The following is a 12,134-nucleotide window of genomic DNA, read 5'->3' as shown; positions in this document are numbered from 1 at the left end:
TAGTACAATGAGAACAGCAGGTGTAGGGGATGTAGCTCAGTGGTAGAGCGTTCGCTTCGCATGTGAAAGGCCCCGGGTTCGATCCCCGGCATCTCCACATTTTTGGCCAGGGATGTCACAATGCAAACTGAGTGTGCCCCACCCGAATATGAAAGAAGCCACATTTATTGAAATCACCAGACATTGCAAGATGCCACGCTCAACAATCCTACACATTGCTGCCCATAAAGTCCTTTCTTTCTTCAAATACTCCACAGCCATACACACCCTCTTTACAGCAACTACAGCACGCTTTCTATGTTGGCTGTACCATTTTGCTGTAGGCTTGCCACGGGGATGTACGTGTCAAGGCTCAATTCTTAAACTCGCGTGTGTGGGGAAGACTGATGTCAACTTGGAAAACAAAGATTGTACAAGTGCTCAAGAGAAGGATACATGGTTTTTACCCCGTTTTCCTCAGGTTGGGGATGTAGCTCAGTGGTAGAGCGTTCGCTTTGCATGTGAAAGGCCCCGGGTTCGATCCCCGGCATCTCCATGTTCCTTATTTTTTCCCTGTTTTATATTTGTCTTCTTCTTACAAGCCCACCGTTCATCTTTATCAGCACCTGAAAACCAAACAATTCTCTTATATAATCCACAATAAATATATGCAAATGTACATCCATCCTGCATTTCAAACAATCACACTACTTATACGCTTGAATTTAGAAGGATTTGGCAATAGGCTACGTCTCCATCTTGACATTTCGACCTTCACAAGTACTCAGTGCATAAAAGTGATCAATCTAACAAGTAGTACAATGAGAACAGCAGGTGTAGGGGATGTAGCTCAGTGGTAGAGCGTTCGCTTCGCATGTGAAAGGCCCCGGGTTCGATCCCCGGCATCTCCACATTTTTGGCCAGGGATGTCACAATGCAAACTGAGTGTGCCCCACCCGAATATGAAAGAAGCCACATTTATTGAAATCACCAGACATTGCAAGATGCCACGCTCAACAATCCTACACATTGCTGCCCATAAAGTCCTTTCTTTCTTCAAATACTCCACAGCCATACACACCCTCTTTACAGCAACTACAGCACGCTTTCTATGTTGGCTGTACCATTTTGCTGTAGGCTTGCCACGGGGATGTACGTGTCAAGGCTCAATTCTTAAACTCGCGTGTGTGGGGAAGACTGATGTCAACTTGGAAAACAAAGATTGTACAAGTGCTCAAGAGAAGGATACATGGTTTTTACCCCGTTTTTCTCAGGTTGGGGATGTAGCTCAGTGGTAGAGCGTTCGCTTTGCATGTGAAAGGCCCCGGGTTCGATCCCCGGCATCTCCATGTTCCTTACTTTTTCCCTGTTTTATATTTGTCTTCTTCTTACAAGCCCACCGTTCATCTTTATCAGCACCTGAAAACCAAACAATTCTCTTATATAATCCACAATAAATATATGCAAATGTACATCCATCCTGCATTTCAAACAATCACACTACTTATACGCTTGAATTTAGAAGGATTTGGCAATAGGCTACGTCTCCATCTTGACATTTCGACCTTCACAAGTACTCAGTGCATAAAAGTGATCAATCTAACAAGTAGTACAATGAGAACAGCAGGTGTAGGGGATGTAGCTCAGTGGTAGAGCGTTCGCTTCGCATGTGAAAGGCCCCGGGTTCGATCCCCGGCATCTCCACATTTTTGGCCAGGGATGTCACAATGCAAACTGAGTGTGCCCCACCCGAATATGAAAGAAGCCACATTTATTGAAATCACCAAACATTGCAAGATGCCACGCTCAACAATCCTACACATTGCTGCCCATAAAGTCCTTTCTTTCTTCAAATACTCCACAGCCATACACACCCTCTTTACAGCAACTACAGCACGCTTTCTATGTTGGCTGTACCATTTTGCTGTAGGCTTGCCACGGGGATGTACGTGTCAAGGCTCAATTCTTAAACTCGCGTGTGTGGGGAAGACTGATGTCAACTGGGAAAACAAAGATTGTACAAGTGCTCAAGAGAAGGATACATGGTTTTTACCCCGTTTTCCTCAGGTTGGGGATGTAGCTCAGTGGTAGAGCGTTCGCTTTGCATGTGAAAGGCCCCGGGTTCGATCCCCGGCATCTCCATGTTCCTTATTTTTTCCCTGTTTTATATTTGTCTTCTTCTTACAAGCCCACCGTTCATCTTTATCAGCACCTGAAAACCAAACAATTCTCTTATATAATCCACAATAAATATATGCAAATGTACATCCATCCTGCATTTCAAACAATCACACTACTTATACGCTTGAATTTAGAAGGATTTGGCAATAGGCTACGTCTCCATCTTGACATTTCGACCTTCACAAGTACTCAGTGCATAAAAGTGATCAATCTAACAAGTAGTACAATGAGAACAGCAGGTGTAGGGGATGTAGCTCAGTGGTAGAGCGTTCGCTTCGCATGTGAAAGGCCCCGGGTTCGATCCCCGGCATCTCCACATTTTTGGCCACGGATGTCACAATGCAAACTGAGTGTGCCCCACCCGAATATGAAAGAAGCCACATTTATTGAAATCACCAGACATTGCAAGATGCCACGCTCAACAATCCTACACATTGCTGCCCATAAAGTCCTTTCTTTCTTCAAATACTCCACAGCCATACACACCCTCTTTACAGCAACTACAGCACGCTTTCTATGTTGGCTGTACCATTTTGCTGTAGGCTTGCCACGGGGATGTACGTGTCAAGGCTCAATTCTTAAACTCGCGTGTGTGGGGAAGACTGATGTCAACTGGGAAAACAAAGATTGTACAAGTGCTCAAGAGAAGGATACATGGTTTTTACCCCGTTTTTCTCAGGTTGGGGATGTAGCTCAGTGGTAGAGCGTTCGCTTTGCATGTGAAAGGCCCCGGGTTCGATCCCCGGCATCTCCATGTTCCTTACTTTTTCCCTGTTTTATATTTGTCTTCTTCTTACAAGCCCACCGTTCATCTTTATCAGCACCTGAAAACCAAACAATTCTCTTATATAATCCACAATAAATATATGCAAATGTACATCCATCCTGCATTTCAAACAATCACACTACTTATACGCTTGAATTTAGAAGGAATTGGCAATAGGCTACGTCTCCATCTTGACATTTCGACCTTCACAAGTACTCAGTGCATAAAAGTGATCAATCTAACAAGTAGTACAATGAGAACAGCAGGTGTAGGGGATGTAGCTCAGTGGTAGAGCGTTCGCTTCGCATGTGAAAGGCCCCGGGTTCGATCCCCGGCATCTCCACATTTTTGGCCAGGGATGTCACAATGCAAACTGAGTGTGCCCCACCCGAATATGAAAGAAGCCACATTTATTGAAATCACCAGACATTGCAAGATGCCACGCTCAACAATCCTACACATTGCTGCCCATAAAGTCCTTTCTTTCTTCAAATACTCCACAGCCATACACACCCTCTTTACAGCAACTACAGCACGCTTTCTATGTTGGCTGTACCATTTTGCTGTAGGCTTGCCACGGGGATGTACGTGTCAAGGCTCAATTCTTAAACTCGCGTGTGTGGGGAAGACTGATGTCAACTTGGAAAACAAAGATTGTACAAGTGCTCAAGAGAAGGATACATGGTTTTTACCCCGTTTTTCTCAGGTTGGGGATGTAGCTCAGTGGTAGAGCGTTCGCTTTGCATGTGAAAGGCCCCGGGTTCGATCCCCGGCATCTCCATGTTCCTTATTTTTTCCCTGTTTTATATTTGTCTTCTTCTTACAAGCCCACCGTTCATCTTTATCAGCACCTGAAAACCAAACAATTCTCTTATATAATCCACAATAAATATATGCAAATGTACATCCATCCTGCATTTCAAACAATCACACTACTTATACGCTTGAATTTAGAAGGATTTGGCAATAGGCTACGTCTCCATCTTGACATTTCGACCTTCACAAGTACTCAGTGCATAAAAGTGATCAATCTAACAAGTAGTACAATGAGAACAGCAGGTGTAGGGGATGTAGCTCAGTGGTAGAGCGTTCGCTTCGCATGTGAAAGGCCCCGGGTTCGATCCCCGGCATCTCCACATTTTTGGCCAGGGATGTCACAATGCAAACTGAGTGTGCCCCACCCGAATATGAAAGAAGCCACATTTATTGAAATCACCAGACATTGCAAGATGCCACGCTCAACAATCCTACACATTGCTGCCCATAAAGTCCTTTCTTTCTTCAAATACTCCACAGCCATACACACCCTCTTTACAGCAACTACAGCACGCTTTCTATGTTGGCTGTACCATTTTGCTGTAGGCTTGCCACGGGGATGTACGTGTCAAGGCTCAATTCTTAAACTCGCGTGTGTGGGGAAGACTGATGTCAACTGGGAAAACAAAGATTGTACAAGTGCTCAAGAGAAGGATACATGGTTTTTACCCCGTTTTCCTCAGGTTGGGGATGTAGCTCAGTGGTAGAGCGTTCGCTTTGCATGTGAAAGGCCCCGGGTTCGATCCCCGGCATCTCCATGTTCCTTATTTTTTCCCTGTTTTATATTTGTCTTCTTCTTACAAGCCCACCGTTCATCTTTATCAGCACCTGAAAACCAAACAATTCTCTTATATAATCCACAATAAATATATGCAAATGTACATCCATCCTGCATTTCAAACAATCACACTACTTATACGCTTGAATTTAGAAGGATTTGGCAATAGGCTACGTCTCCATCTTGACATTTCGACCTTCACAAGTACTCAGTGCATAAAAGTGATCAATCTAACAAGTAGTACAATGAGAACAGCAGGTGTAGGGGATGTAGCTCAGTGGTAGAGCGTTCGCTTCGCATGTGAAAGGCCCCGGGTTCGATCCCCGGCATCTCCACATTTTTGGCCAGGGATGTCACAATGCAAACTGAGTGTGCCCCACCCGAATATGAAAGAAGCCACATTTATTGAAATCACCAGACATTGCAAGATGCCACGCTCAACAATCCTACACATTGCTGCCCATAAAGTCCTTTCTTTCTTCAAATACTCCACAGCCATACACACCCTCTTTACAGCAACTACAGCACGCTTTCTATGTTGGCTGTACCATTTTGCTGTAGGCTTGCCACGGGGATGTACGTGTCAAGGCTCAATTCTTAAACTCGCGTGTGTGGGGAAGACTGATGTCAACTGGGAAAACAAAGATTGTACAAGTGCTCAAGAGAAGGATACATGGTTTTTACCCCGTTTTTCTCAGGTTGGGGATGTAGCTCAGTGGTAGAGCGTTCGCTTTGCATGTGAAAGGCCCCGGGTTCGATCCCCGGCATCTCCATGTTCCTTACTTTTTCCCTGTTTTATATTTGTCTTCTTCTTACAAGCCCACCGTTCATCTTTATCAGCACCTGAAAACCAAACAATTCTCTTATATAATCCACAATAAATATATGCAAATGTACATCCATCCTGCATTTCAAACAATCACACTACTTATACGCTTGAATTTAGAAGGATTTGGCAATAGGCTACGTCTCCATCTTGACATTTCGACCTTCACAAGTACTCAGTGCATAAAAGTGATCAATCTAACAAGTAGTACAATGAGAACAGCAGGTGTAGGGGATGTAGCTCAGTGGTAGAGCGTTCGCTTCGCATGTGAAAGGCCCCGGGTTCGATCCCCGGCATCTCCACATTTTTGGCCAGGGATGTCACAATGCAAACTGAGTGTGCCCCACCCGAATATGAAAGAAGCCACATTTATTGAAATCACCAGACATTGCAAGATGCCACGCTCAACAATCCTACACATTGCTGCCCATAAAGTCCTTTCTTTCTTCAAATACTCCACAGCCATACACACCCTCTTTACAGCAACTACAGCACGCTTTCTATGTTGGCTGTACCATTTTGCTGTAGGCTTGCCACGGGGATGTACGTGTCAAGGCTCAATTCTTAAACTCGCGTGTGTGGGGAAGACTGATGTCAACTGGGAAAACAAAGATTGTACAAGTGCTCAAGAGAAGGATACATGGTTTTTACCCCGTTTTTCTCAGGTTGGGGATGTAGCTCAGTGGTAGAGCGTTCGCTTTGCATGTGAAAGGCCCCGGGTTCGATCCCCGGCATCTCCATGTTCCTTACTTTTTCCCTGTTTTATATTTGTCTTCTTCTTACAAGCCCACCGTTCATCTTTATCAGCACCTGAAAACCAAACAATTCTCTTATATAATCCACAATAAATATATGCAAATGTACATCCATCCTGCATTTCAAACAATCACACTACTTATACGCTTGAATTTAGAAGGATTTGGCAATAGGCTACGTCTCCATCTTGACATTTCGACCTTCACAAGTACTCAGTGCATAAAAGTGATCAATCTAACAAGTAGTACAATGAGAACAGCAGGTGTAGGGGATGTAGCTCAGTGGTAGAGCGTTCGCTTCGCATGTGAAAGGCCCCGGGTTCGATCCCCGGCATCTCCACATTTTTGGCCAGGGATGTCACAATGCAAACTGAGTGTGCCCCACCCGAATATGAAAGAAGCCACATTTATTGAAATCACCAGACATTGCAAGATGCCACGCTCAACAATCCTACACATTGCTGCCCATAAAGTCCTTTCTTTCTTCAAATACTCCACAGCCATACACACCCTCTTTACAGCAACTACAGCACGCTTTCTATGTTGGCTGTACCATTTTGCTGTAGGCTTGCCACGGGGATGTACGTGTCAAGGCTCAATTCTTAAACTCGCGTGTGTGGGGAAGACTGATGTCAACTGGGAAAACAAAGATTGTACAAGTGCTCAAGAGAAGGATACATGGTTTTTACCCCGTTTTCCTCAGGTTGGGGATGTAGCTCAGTGGTAGAGCGTTCGCTTTGCATGTGAAAGGCCCCGGGTTCGATCCCCGGCATCTCCATGTTCCTTATTTTTTCCCTGTTTTATATTTGTCTTCTTCTTACAAGCCCACCGTTCATCTTTATCAGCACCTGAAAACCAAACAATTCTCTTATATAATCCACAATAAATATATGCAAATGTACATCCATCCTGCATTTCAAACAATCACACTACTTATACGCTTGAATTTAGAAGGATTTGGCAATAGGCTACGTCTCCATCTTGACATTTCGACCTTCACAAGTACTCAGTGCATAAAAGTGATCAATCTAACAAGTAGTACAATGAGAACAGCAGGTGTAGGGGATGTAGCTCAGTGGTAGAGCGTTCGCTTCGCATGTGAAAGGCCCCGGGTTCGATCCCCGGCATCTCCACATTTTTGGCCAGGGATGTCACAATGCAAACTGAGTGTGCCCCACCCGAATATGAAAGAAGCCACATTTATTGAAATCACCAGACATTGCAAGATGCCACGCTCAACAATCCTACACATTGCTGCCCATAAAGTCCTTTCTTTCTTCAAATACTCCACAGCCATACACACCCTCTTTACAGCAACTACAGCACGCTTTCTATGTTGGCTGTACCATTTTGCTGTAGGCTTGCCACGGGGATGTACGTGTCAAGGCTCAATTCTTAAACTCGCGTGTGTGGGGAAGACTGATGTCAACTGGGAAAACAAAGATTGTACAAGTGCTCAAGAGAAGGATACATGGTTTTTACCCCGTTTTCCTCAGGTTGGGGATGTAGCTCAGTGGTAGAGCGTTCGCTTTGCATGTGAAAGGCCCCGGGTTCGATCCCCGGCATCTCCATGTTCCTTATTTTTTCCCTGTTTTATATTTGTCTTCTTCTTACAAGCCCACCGTTCATCTTTATCAGCACCTGAAAACCAAACAATTCTCTTATATAATCCACAATAAATATATGCAAATGTACATCCATCCTGCATTTCAAACAATCACACTACTTATACGCTTGAATTTAGAAGGATTTGGCAATAGGCTACGTCTCCATCTTGACATTTCGACCTTCACAAGTACTCAGTGCATAAAAGTGATCAATCTAACAAGTAGTACAATGAGAACAGCAGGTGTAGGGGATGTAGCTCAGTGGTAGAGCGTTCGCTTCGCATGTGAAAGGCCCCGGGTTCGATCCCCGGCATCTCCACATTTTTGGCCAGGGATGTCACAATGCAAACTGAGTGTGCCCCACCCGAATATGAAAGAAGCCACATTTATTGAAATCACCAGACATTGCAAGATGCCACGCTCAACAATCCTACACATTGCTGCCCATAAAGTCCTTTCTTTCTTCAAATACTCCACAGCCATACACACCCTCTTTACAGCAACTACAGCACGCTTTCTATGTTGGCTGTACCATTTTGCTGTAGGCTTGCCACGGGGATGTACGTGTCAAGGCTCAATTCTTAAACTCGCGTGTGTGGGGAAGACTGATGTCAACTGGGAAAACAAAGATTGTACAAGTGCTCAAGAGAAGGATACATGGTTTTTACCCCGTTTTCCTCAGGTTGGGGATGTAGCTCAGTGGTAGAGCGTTCGCTTTGCATGTGAAAGGCCCCGGGTTCGATCCCCGGCATCTCCATGTTCCTTATTTTTTCCCTGTTTTATATTTGTCTTCTTCTTACAAGCCCACCGTTCATCTTTATCAGCACCTGAAAACCAAACAATTCTCTTATATAATCCACAATAAATATATGCAAATGTACATCCATCCTGCATTTCAAACAATCACACTACTTATACGCTTGAATTTAGAAGGATTTGGCAATAGGCTACGTCTCCATCTTGACATTTCGACCTTCACAAGTACTCAGTGCATAAAAGTGATCAATCTAACAAGTAGTACAATGAGAACAGCAGGTGTAGGGGATGTAGCTCAGTGGTAGAGCGTTCGCTTCGCATGTGAAAGGCCCCGGGTTCGATCCCCGGCATCTCCACATTTTTGGCCAGGGATGTCACAATGCAAACTGAGTGTGCCCCACCCGAATATGAAAGAAGCCACATTTATTGAAATCACCAGACATTGCAAGATGCCACGCTCAACAATCCTACACATTGCTGCCCATAAAGTCCTTTCTTTCTTCAAATACTCCACAGCCATACACACCCTCTTTACAGCAACTACAGCACGCTTTCTATGTTGGCTGTACCATTTTGCTGTAGGCTTGCCACGGGGATGTACGTGTCAAGGCTCAATTCTTAAACTCGCGTGTGTGGGGAAGACTGATGTCAACTGGGAAAACAAAGATTGTACAAGTGCTCAAGAGAAGGATACATGGTTTTTACCCCGTTTTCCTCAGGTTGGGGATGTAGCTCAGTGGTAGAGCGTTCGCTTTGCATGTGAAAGGCCCCGGGTTCGATCCCCGGCATCTCCATGTTCCTTATTTTTTCCCTGTTTTATATTTGTCTTCTTCTTACAAGCCCACCGTTCATCTTTATCAGCACCTGAAAACCAAACAATTCTCTTATATAATCCACAATAAATATATGCAAATGTACATCCATCCTGCATTTCAAACAATCACACTACTTATACGCTTGAATTTAGAAGGATTTGGCAATAGGCTACGTCTCCATCTTGACATTTCGACCTTCACAAGTACTCAGTGCATAAAAGTGATCAATCTAACAAGTAGTACAATGAGAACAGCAGGTGTAGGGGATGTAGCTCAGTGGTAGAGCGTTCGCTTCGCATGTGAAAGGCCCCGGGTTCGATCCCCGGCATCTCCACATTTTTGGCCAGGGATGTCACAATGCAAACTGAGTGTGCCCCACCCGAATATGAAAGAAGCCACATTTATTGAAATCACCAGACATTGCAAGATGCCACGCTCAACAATCCTACACATTGCTGCCCATAAAGTCCTTTCTTTCTTCAAATACTCCACAGCCATACACACCCTCTTTACAGCAACTACAGCACGCTTTCTATGTTGGCTGTACCATTTTGCTGTAGGCTTGCCACGGGGATGTACGTGTCAAGGCTCAATTCTTAAACTCGCGTGTGTGGGGAAGACTGATGTCAACTGGGAAAACAAAGATTGTACAAGTGCTCAAGAGAAGGATACATGGTTTTTACCCCGTTTTCCTCAGGTTGGGGATGTAGCTCAGTGGTAGAGCGTTCGCTTTGCATGTGAAAGGCCCCGGGTTCGATCCCCGGCATCTCCATGTTCCTTATTTTTTCCCTGTTTTATATTTGTCTTCTTCTTACAAGCCCACCGTTCATCTTTATCAGCACCTGAAAACCAAACAATTCTCTTATATAATCCACAATAAATATATGCAAATGTACATCCATCCTGCATTTCAAACAATCACACTACTTATACGCTTGAATTTAGAAGGATTTGGCAATAGGCTACGTCTCCATCTTGACATTTCGACCTTCACAAGTACTCAGTGCATAAAAGTGATCAATCTAACAAGTAGTACAATGAGAACAGCAGGTGTAGGGGATGTAGCTCAGTGGTAGAGCGTTCGCTTCGCATGTGAAAGGCCCCGGGTTCGATCCCCGGCATCTCCACATTTTTGGCCAGGGATGTCACAATGCAAACTGAGTGTGCCCCACCCGAATATGAAAGAAGCCACATTTATTGAAATCACCAGACATTGCAAGATGCCACGCTCAACAATCCTACACATTGCTGCCCATAAAGTCCTTTCTTTCTTCAAATACTCCACAGCCATACACACCCTCTTTACAGCAACTACAGCACGCTTTCTATGTTGGCTGTACCATTTTGCTGTAGGCTTGCCACGGGGATGTACGTGTCAAGGCTCAATTCTTAAACTCGCGTGTGTGGGGAAGACTGATGTCAACTGGGAAAACAAAGATTGTACAAGTGCTCAAGAGAAGGATACATGGTTTTTACCCCGTTTTCCTCAGGTTGGGGATGTAGCTCAGTGGTAGAGCGTTCGCTTTGCATGTGAAAGGCCCCGGGTTCGATCCCCGGCATCTCCATGTTCCTTATTTTTTCCCTGTTTTATATTTGTCTTCTTCTTACAAGCCCACCGTTCATCTTTATCAGCACCTGAAAACCAAACAATTCTCTTATATAATCCACAATAAATATATGCAAATGTACATCCATCCTGCATTTCAAACAATCACACTACTTATACGCTTGAATTTAGAAGGATTTGGCAATAGGCTACGTCTCCATCTTGACATTTCGACCTTCACAAGTACTCAGTGCATAAAAGTGATCAATCTAACAAGTAGTACAATGAGAACAGCAGGTGTAGGGGATGTAGCTCAGTGGTAGAGCGTTCGCTTCGCATGTGAAAGGCCCCGGGTTCGATCCCCGGCATCTCCACATTTTTGGCCAGGGATGTCACAATGCAAACTGAGTGTGCCCCACCCGAATATGAAAGAAGCCACATTTATTGAAATCACCAGACATTGCAAGATGCCACGCTCAACAATCCTACACATTGCTGCCCATAAAGTCCTTTCTTTCTTCAAATACTCCACAGCCATACACACCCTCTTTACAGCAACTACAGCACGCTTTCTATGTTGGCTGTACCATTTTGCTGTAGGCTTGCCACGGGGATGTACGTGTCAAGGCTCAATTCTTAAACTCGCGTGTGTGGGGAAGACTGATGTCAACTGGGAAAACAAAGATTGTACAAGTGCTCAAGAGAAGGATACATGGTTTTTACCCCGTTTTCCTCAGGTTGGGGATGTAGCTCAGTGGTAGAGCGTTCGCTTTGCATGTGAAAGGCCCCGGGTTCGATCCCCGGCATCTCCATGTTCCTTATTTTTTCCCTGTTTTATATTTGTCTTCTTCTTACAAGCCCACCGTTCATCTTTATCAGCACCTGAAAACCAAACAATTCTCTTATATAATCCACAATAAATATATGCAAATGTACATCCATCCTGCATTTCAAACAATCACACTACTTATACGCTTGAATTTAGAAGGATTTGGCAATAGGCTACGTCTCCATCTTGACATTTCGACCTTCACAAGTACTCAGTGCATAAAAGTGATCAATCTAACAAGTAGTACAATGAGAACAGCAGGTGTAGGGGATGTAGCTCAGTGGTAGAGCGTTCGCTTCGCATGTGAAAGGCCCCGGGTTCGATCCCCGGCATCTCCACATTTTTGGCCAGGGATGTCACAATGCAAACTGAGTGTGCCCCACCCGAATATGAAAGAAGCCACATTTATTGAAATCACCAGACATTGCAAGATGCCACGCTCAACAATCCTACACATTGCTGCCCATAAAGTCCTTTCTT

General features: G+C 44.4%; 31 non-coding genes across 31 annotated transcripts; all 31 read left to right on the top strand.

Moving 5' to 3' along the window:
* Window positions 1-25: 25 nt before the first annotated feature.
* Window positions 26-97, top strand: Trnaa-cgc (transfer RNA alanine (anticodon CGC)). Its single transcript has one exon. It is a non-coding gene; the product is annotated as a tRNA-Ala (tRNA).
* A 366-nt stretch (window positions 98-463) lies between these two features.
* Trnaa-ugc (transfer RNA alanine (anticodon UGC)) lies at window positions 464-535 on the top strand. Its single transcript has one exon. It is a non-coding gene; the product is annotated as a tRNA-Ala (tRNA).
* A 283-nt stretch (window positions 536-818) lies between these two features.
* Trnaa-cgc (transfer RNA alanine (anticodon CGC)) lies at window positions 819-890 on the top strand. Its single transcript has one exon. It is a non-coding gene; the product is annotated as a tRNA-Ala (tRNA).
* A 366-nt stretch (window positions 891-1,256) lies between these two features.
* On the top strand, window positions 1,257-1,328 carry Trnaa-ugc (transfer RNA alanine (anticodon UGC)). The gene has a single exon. It is a non-coding gene; the product is annotated as a tRNA-Ala (tRNA).
* Window positions 1,329-1,611: 283 nt separating this feature from the next.
* On the top strand, window positions 1,612-1,683 carry Trnaa-cgc (transfer RNA alanine (anticodon CGC)). The gene has a single exon. It is a non-coding gene; the product is annotated as a tRNA-Ala (tRNA).
* A 366-nt stretch (window positions 1,684-2,049) lies between these two features.
* On the top strand, window positions 2,050-2,121 carry Trnaa-ugc (transfer RNA alanine (anticodon UGC)). Its single transcript has one exon. It is a non-coding gene; the product is annotated as a tRNA-Ala (tRNA).
* A 283-nt stretch (window positions 2,122-2,404) lies between these two features.
* Window positions 2,405-2,476, top strand: Trnaa-cgc (transfer RNA alanine (anticodon CGC)). The gene has a single exon. It is a non-coding gene; the product is annotated as a tRNA-Ala (tRNA).
* A 366-nt stretch (window positions 2,477-2,842) lies between these two features.
* On the top strand, window positions 2,843-2,914 carry Trnaa-ugc (transfer RNA alanine (anticodon UGC)). Its single transcript has one exon. It is a non-coding gene; the product is annotated as a tRNA-Ala (tRNA).
* A 283-nt stretch (window positions 2,915-3,197) lies between these two features.
* Trnaa-cgc (transfer RNA alanine (anticodon CGC)) lies at window positions 3,198-3,269 on the top strand. Its single transcript has one exon. It is a non-coding gene; the product is annotated as a tRNA-Ala (tRNA).
* Window positions 3,270-3,635: 366 nt separating this feature from the next.
* Trnaa-ugc (transfer RNA alanine (anticodon UGC)) lies at window positions 3,636-3,707 on the top strand. The gene has a single exon. It is a non-coding gene; the product is annotated as a tRNA-Ala (tRNA).
* A 283-nt stretch (window positions 3,708-3,990) lies between these two features.
* Window positions 3,991-4,062, top strand: Trnaa-cgc (transfer RNA alanine (anticodon CGC)). The gene has a single exon. It is a non-coding gene; the product is annotated as a tRNA-Ala (tRNA).
* A 366-nt stretch (window positions 4,063-4,428) lies between these two features.
* Window positions 4,429-4,500, top strand: Trnaa-ugc (transfer RNA alanine (anticodon UGC)). The gene has a single exon. It is a non-coding gene; the product is annotated as a tRNA-Ala (tRNA).
* A 283-nt stretch (window positions 4,501-4,783) lies between these two features.
* On the top strand, window positions 4,784-4,855 carry Trnaa-cgc (transfer RNA alanine (anticodon CGC)). The gene has a single exon. It is a non-coding gene; the product is annotated as a tRNA-Ala (tRNA).
* Window positions 4,856-5,221: 366 nt separating this feature from the next.
* On the top strand, window positions 5,222-5,293 carry Trnaa-ugc (transfer RNA alanine (anticodon UGC)). Its single transcript has one exon. It is a non-coding gene; the product is annotated as a tRNA-Ala (tRNA).
* A 283-nt stretch (window positions 5,294-5,576) lies between these two features.
* On the top strand, window positions 5,577-5,648 carry Trnaa-cgc (transfer RNA alanine (anticodon CGC)). The gene has a single exon. It is a non-coding gene; the product is annotated as a tRNA-Ala (tRNA).
* Window positions 5,649-6,014: 366 nt separating this feature from the next.
* On the top strand, window positions 6,015-6,086 carry Trnaa-ugc (transfer RNA alanine (anticodon UGC)). The gene has a single exon. It is a non-coding gene; the product is annotated as a tRNA-Ala (tRNA).
* A 283-nt stretch (window positions 6,087-6,369) lies between these two features.
* Window positions 6,370-6,441, top strand: Trnaa-cgc (transfer RNA alanine (anticodon CGC)). The gene has a single exon. It is a non-coding gene; the product is annotated as a tRNA-Ala (tRNA).
* Window positions 6,442-6,807: 366 nt separating this feature from the next.
* Trnaa-ugc (transfer RNA alanine (anticodon UGC)) lies at window positions 6,808-6,879 on the top strand. Its single transcript has one exon. It is a non-coding gene; the product is annotated as a tRNA-Ala (tRNA).
* Window positions 6,880-7,162: 283 nt separating this feature from the next.
* Window positions 7,163-7,234, top strand: Trnaa-cgc (transfer RNA alanine (anticodon CGC)). Its single transcript has one exon. It is a non-coding gene; the product is annotated as a tRNA-Ala (tRNA).
* A 366-nt stretch (window positions 7,235-7,600) lies between these two features.
* Trnaa-ugc (transfer RNA alanine (anticodon UGC)) lies at window positions 7,601-7,672 on the top strand. The gene has a single exon. It is a non-coding gene; the product is annotated as a tRNA-Ala (tRNA).
* A 283-nt stretch (window positions 7,673-7,955) lies between these two features.
* On the top strand, window positions 7,956-8,027 carry Trnaa-cgc (transfer RNA alanine (anticodon CGC)). Its single transcript has one exon. It is a non-coding gene; the product is annotated as a tRNA-Ala (tRNA).
* A 366-nt stretch (window positions 8,028-8,393) lies between these two features.
* On the top strand, window positions 8,394-8,465 carry Trnaa-ugc (transfer RNA alanine (anticodon UGC)). Its single transcript has one exon. It is a non-coding gene; the product is annotated as a tRNA-Ala (tRNA).
* A 283-nt stretch (window positions 8,466-8,748) lies between these two features.
* Trnaa-cgc (transfer RNA alanine (anticodon CGC)) lies at window positions 8,749-8,820 on the top strand. Its single transcript has one exon. It is a non-coding gene; the product is annotated as a tRNA-Ala (tRNA).
* A 366-nt stretch (window positions 8,821-9,186) lies between these two features.
* Window positions 9,187-9,258, top strand: Trnaa-ugc (transfer RNA alanine (anticodon UGC)). Its single transcript has one exon. It is a non-coding gene; the product is annotated as a tRNA-Ala (tRNA).
* Window positions 9,259-9,541: 283 nt separating this feature from the next.
* Trnaa-cgc (transfer RNA alanine (anticodon CGC)) lies at window positions 9,542-9,613 on the top strand. The gene has a single exon. It is a non-coding gene; the product is annotated as a tRNA-Ala (tRNA).
* Window positions 9,614-9,979: 366 nt separating this feature from the next.
* Window positions 9,980-10,051, top strand: Trnaa-ugc (transfer RNA alanine (anticodon UGC)). The gene has a single exon. It is a non-coding gene; the product is annotated as a tRNA-Ala (tRNA).
* A 283-nt stretch (window positions 10,052-10,334) lies between these two features.
* On the top strand, window positions 10,335-10,406 carry Trnaa-cgc (transfer RNA alanine (anticodon CGC)). Its single transcript has one exon. It is a non-coding gene; the product is annotated as a tRNA-Ala (tRNA).
* Window positions 10,407-10,772: 366 nt separating this feature from the next.
* On the top strand, window positions 10,773-10,844 carry Trnaa-ugc (transfer RNA alanine (anticodon UGC)). The gene has a single exon. It is a non-coding gene; the product is annotated as a tRNA-Ala (tRNA).
* A 283-nt stretch (window positions 10,845-11,127) lies between these two features.
* On the top strand, window positions 11,128-11,199 carry Trnaa-cgc (transfer RNA alanine (anticodon CGC)). Its single transcript has one exon. It is a non-coding gene; the product is annotated as a tRNA-Ala (tRNA).
* Window positions 11,200-11,565: 366 nt separating this feature from the next.
* On the top strand, window positions 11,566-11,637 carry Trnaa-ugc (transfer RNA alanine (anticodon UGC)). The gene has a single exon. It is a non-coding gene; the product is annotated as a tRNA-Ala (tRNA).
* A 283-nt stretch (window positions 11,638-11,920) lies between these two features.
* Window positions 11,921-11,992, top strand: Trnaa-cgc (transfer RNA alanine (anticodon CGC)). Its single transcript has one exon. It is a non-coding gene; the product is annotated as a tRNA-Ala (tRNA).
* Window positions 11,993-12,134: the final 142 nt, after the last annotated feature.

The sequence above is a fragment of the Haliotis asinina genome, chromosome 15, assembly GCF_037392515.1.
Source record: "Haliotis asinina isolate JCU_RB_2024 chromosome 15, JCU_Hal_asi_v2, whole genome shotgun sequence".
Classification (NCBI taxonomy): domain Eukaryota; kingdom Metazoa; phylum Mollusca; class Gastropoda; order Lepetellida; family Haliotidae; genus Haliotis; species Haliotis asinina.
Note: the sequence above shows the minus strand (reverse complement) of the source record. Positions and strands in the feature narration are given on the sequence as shown.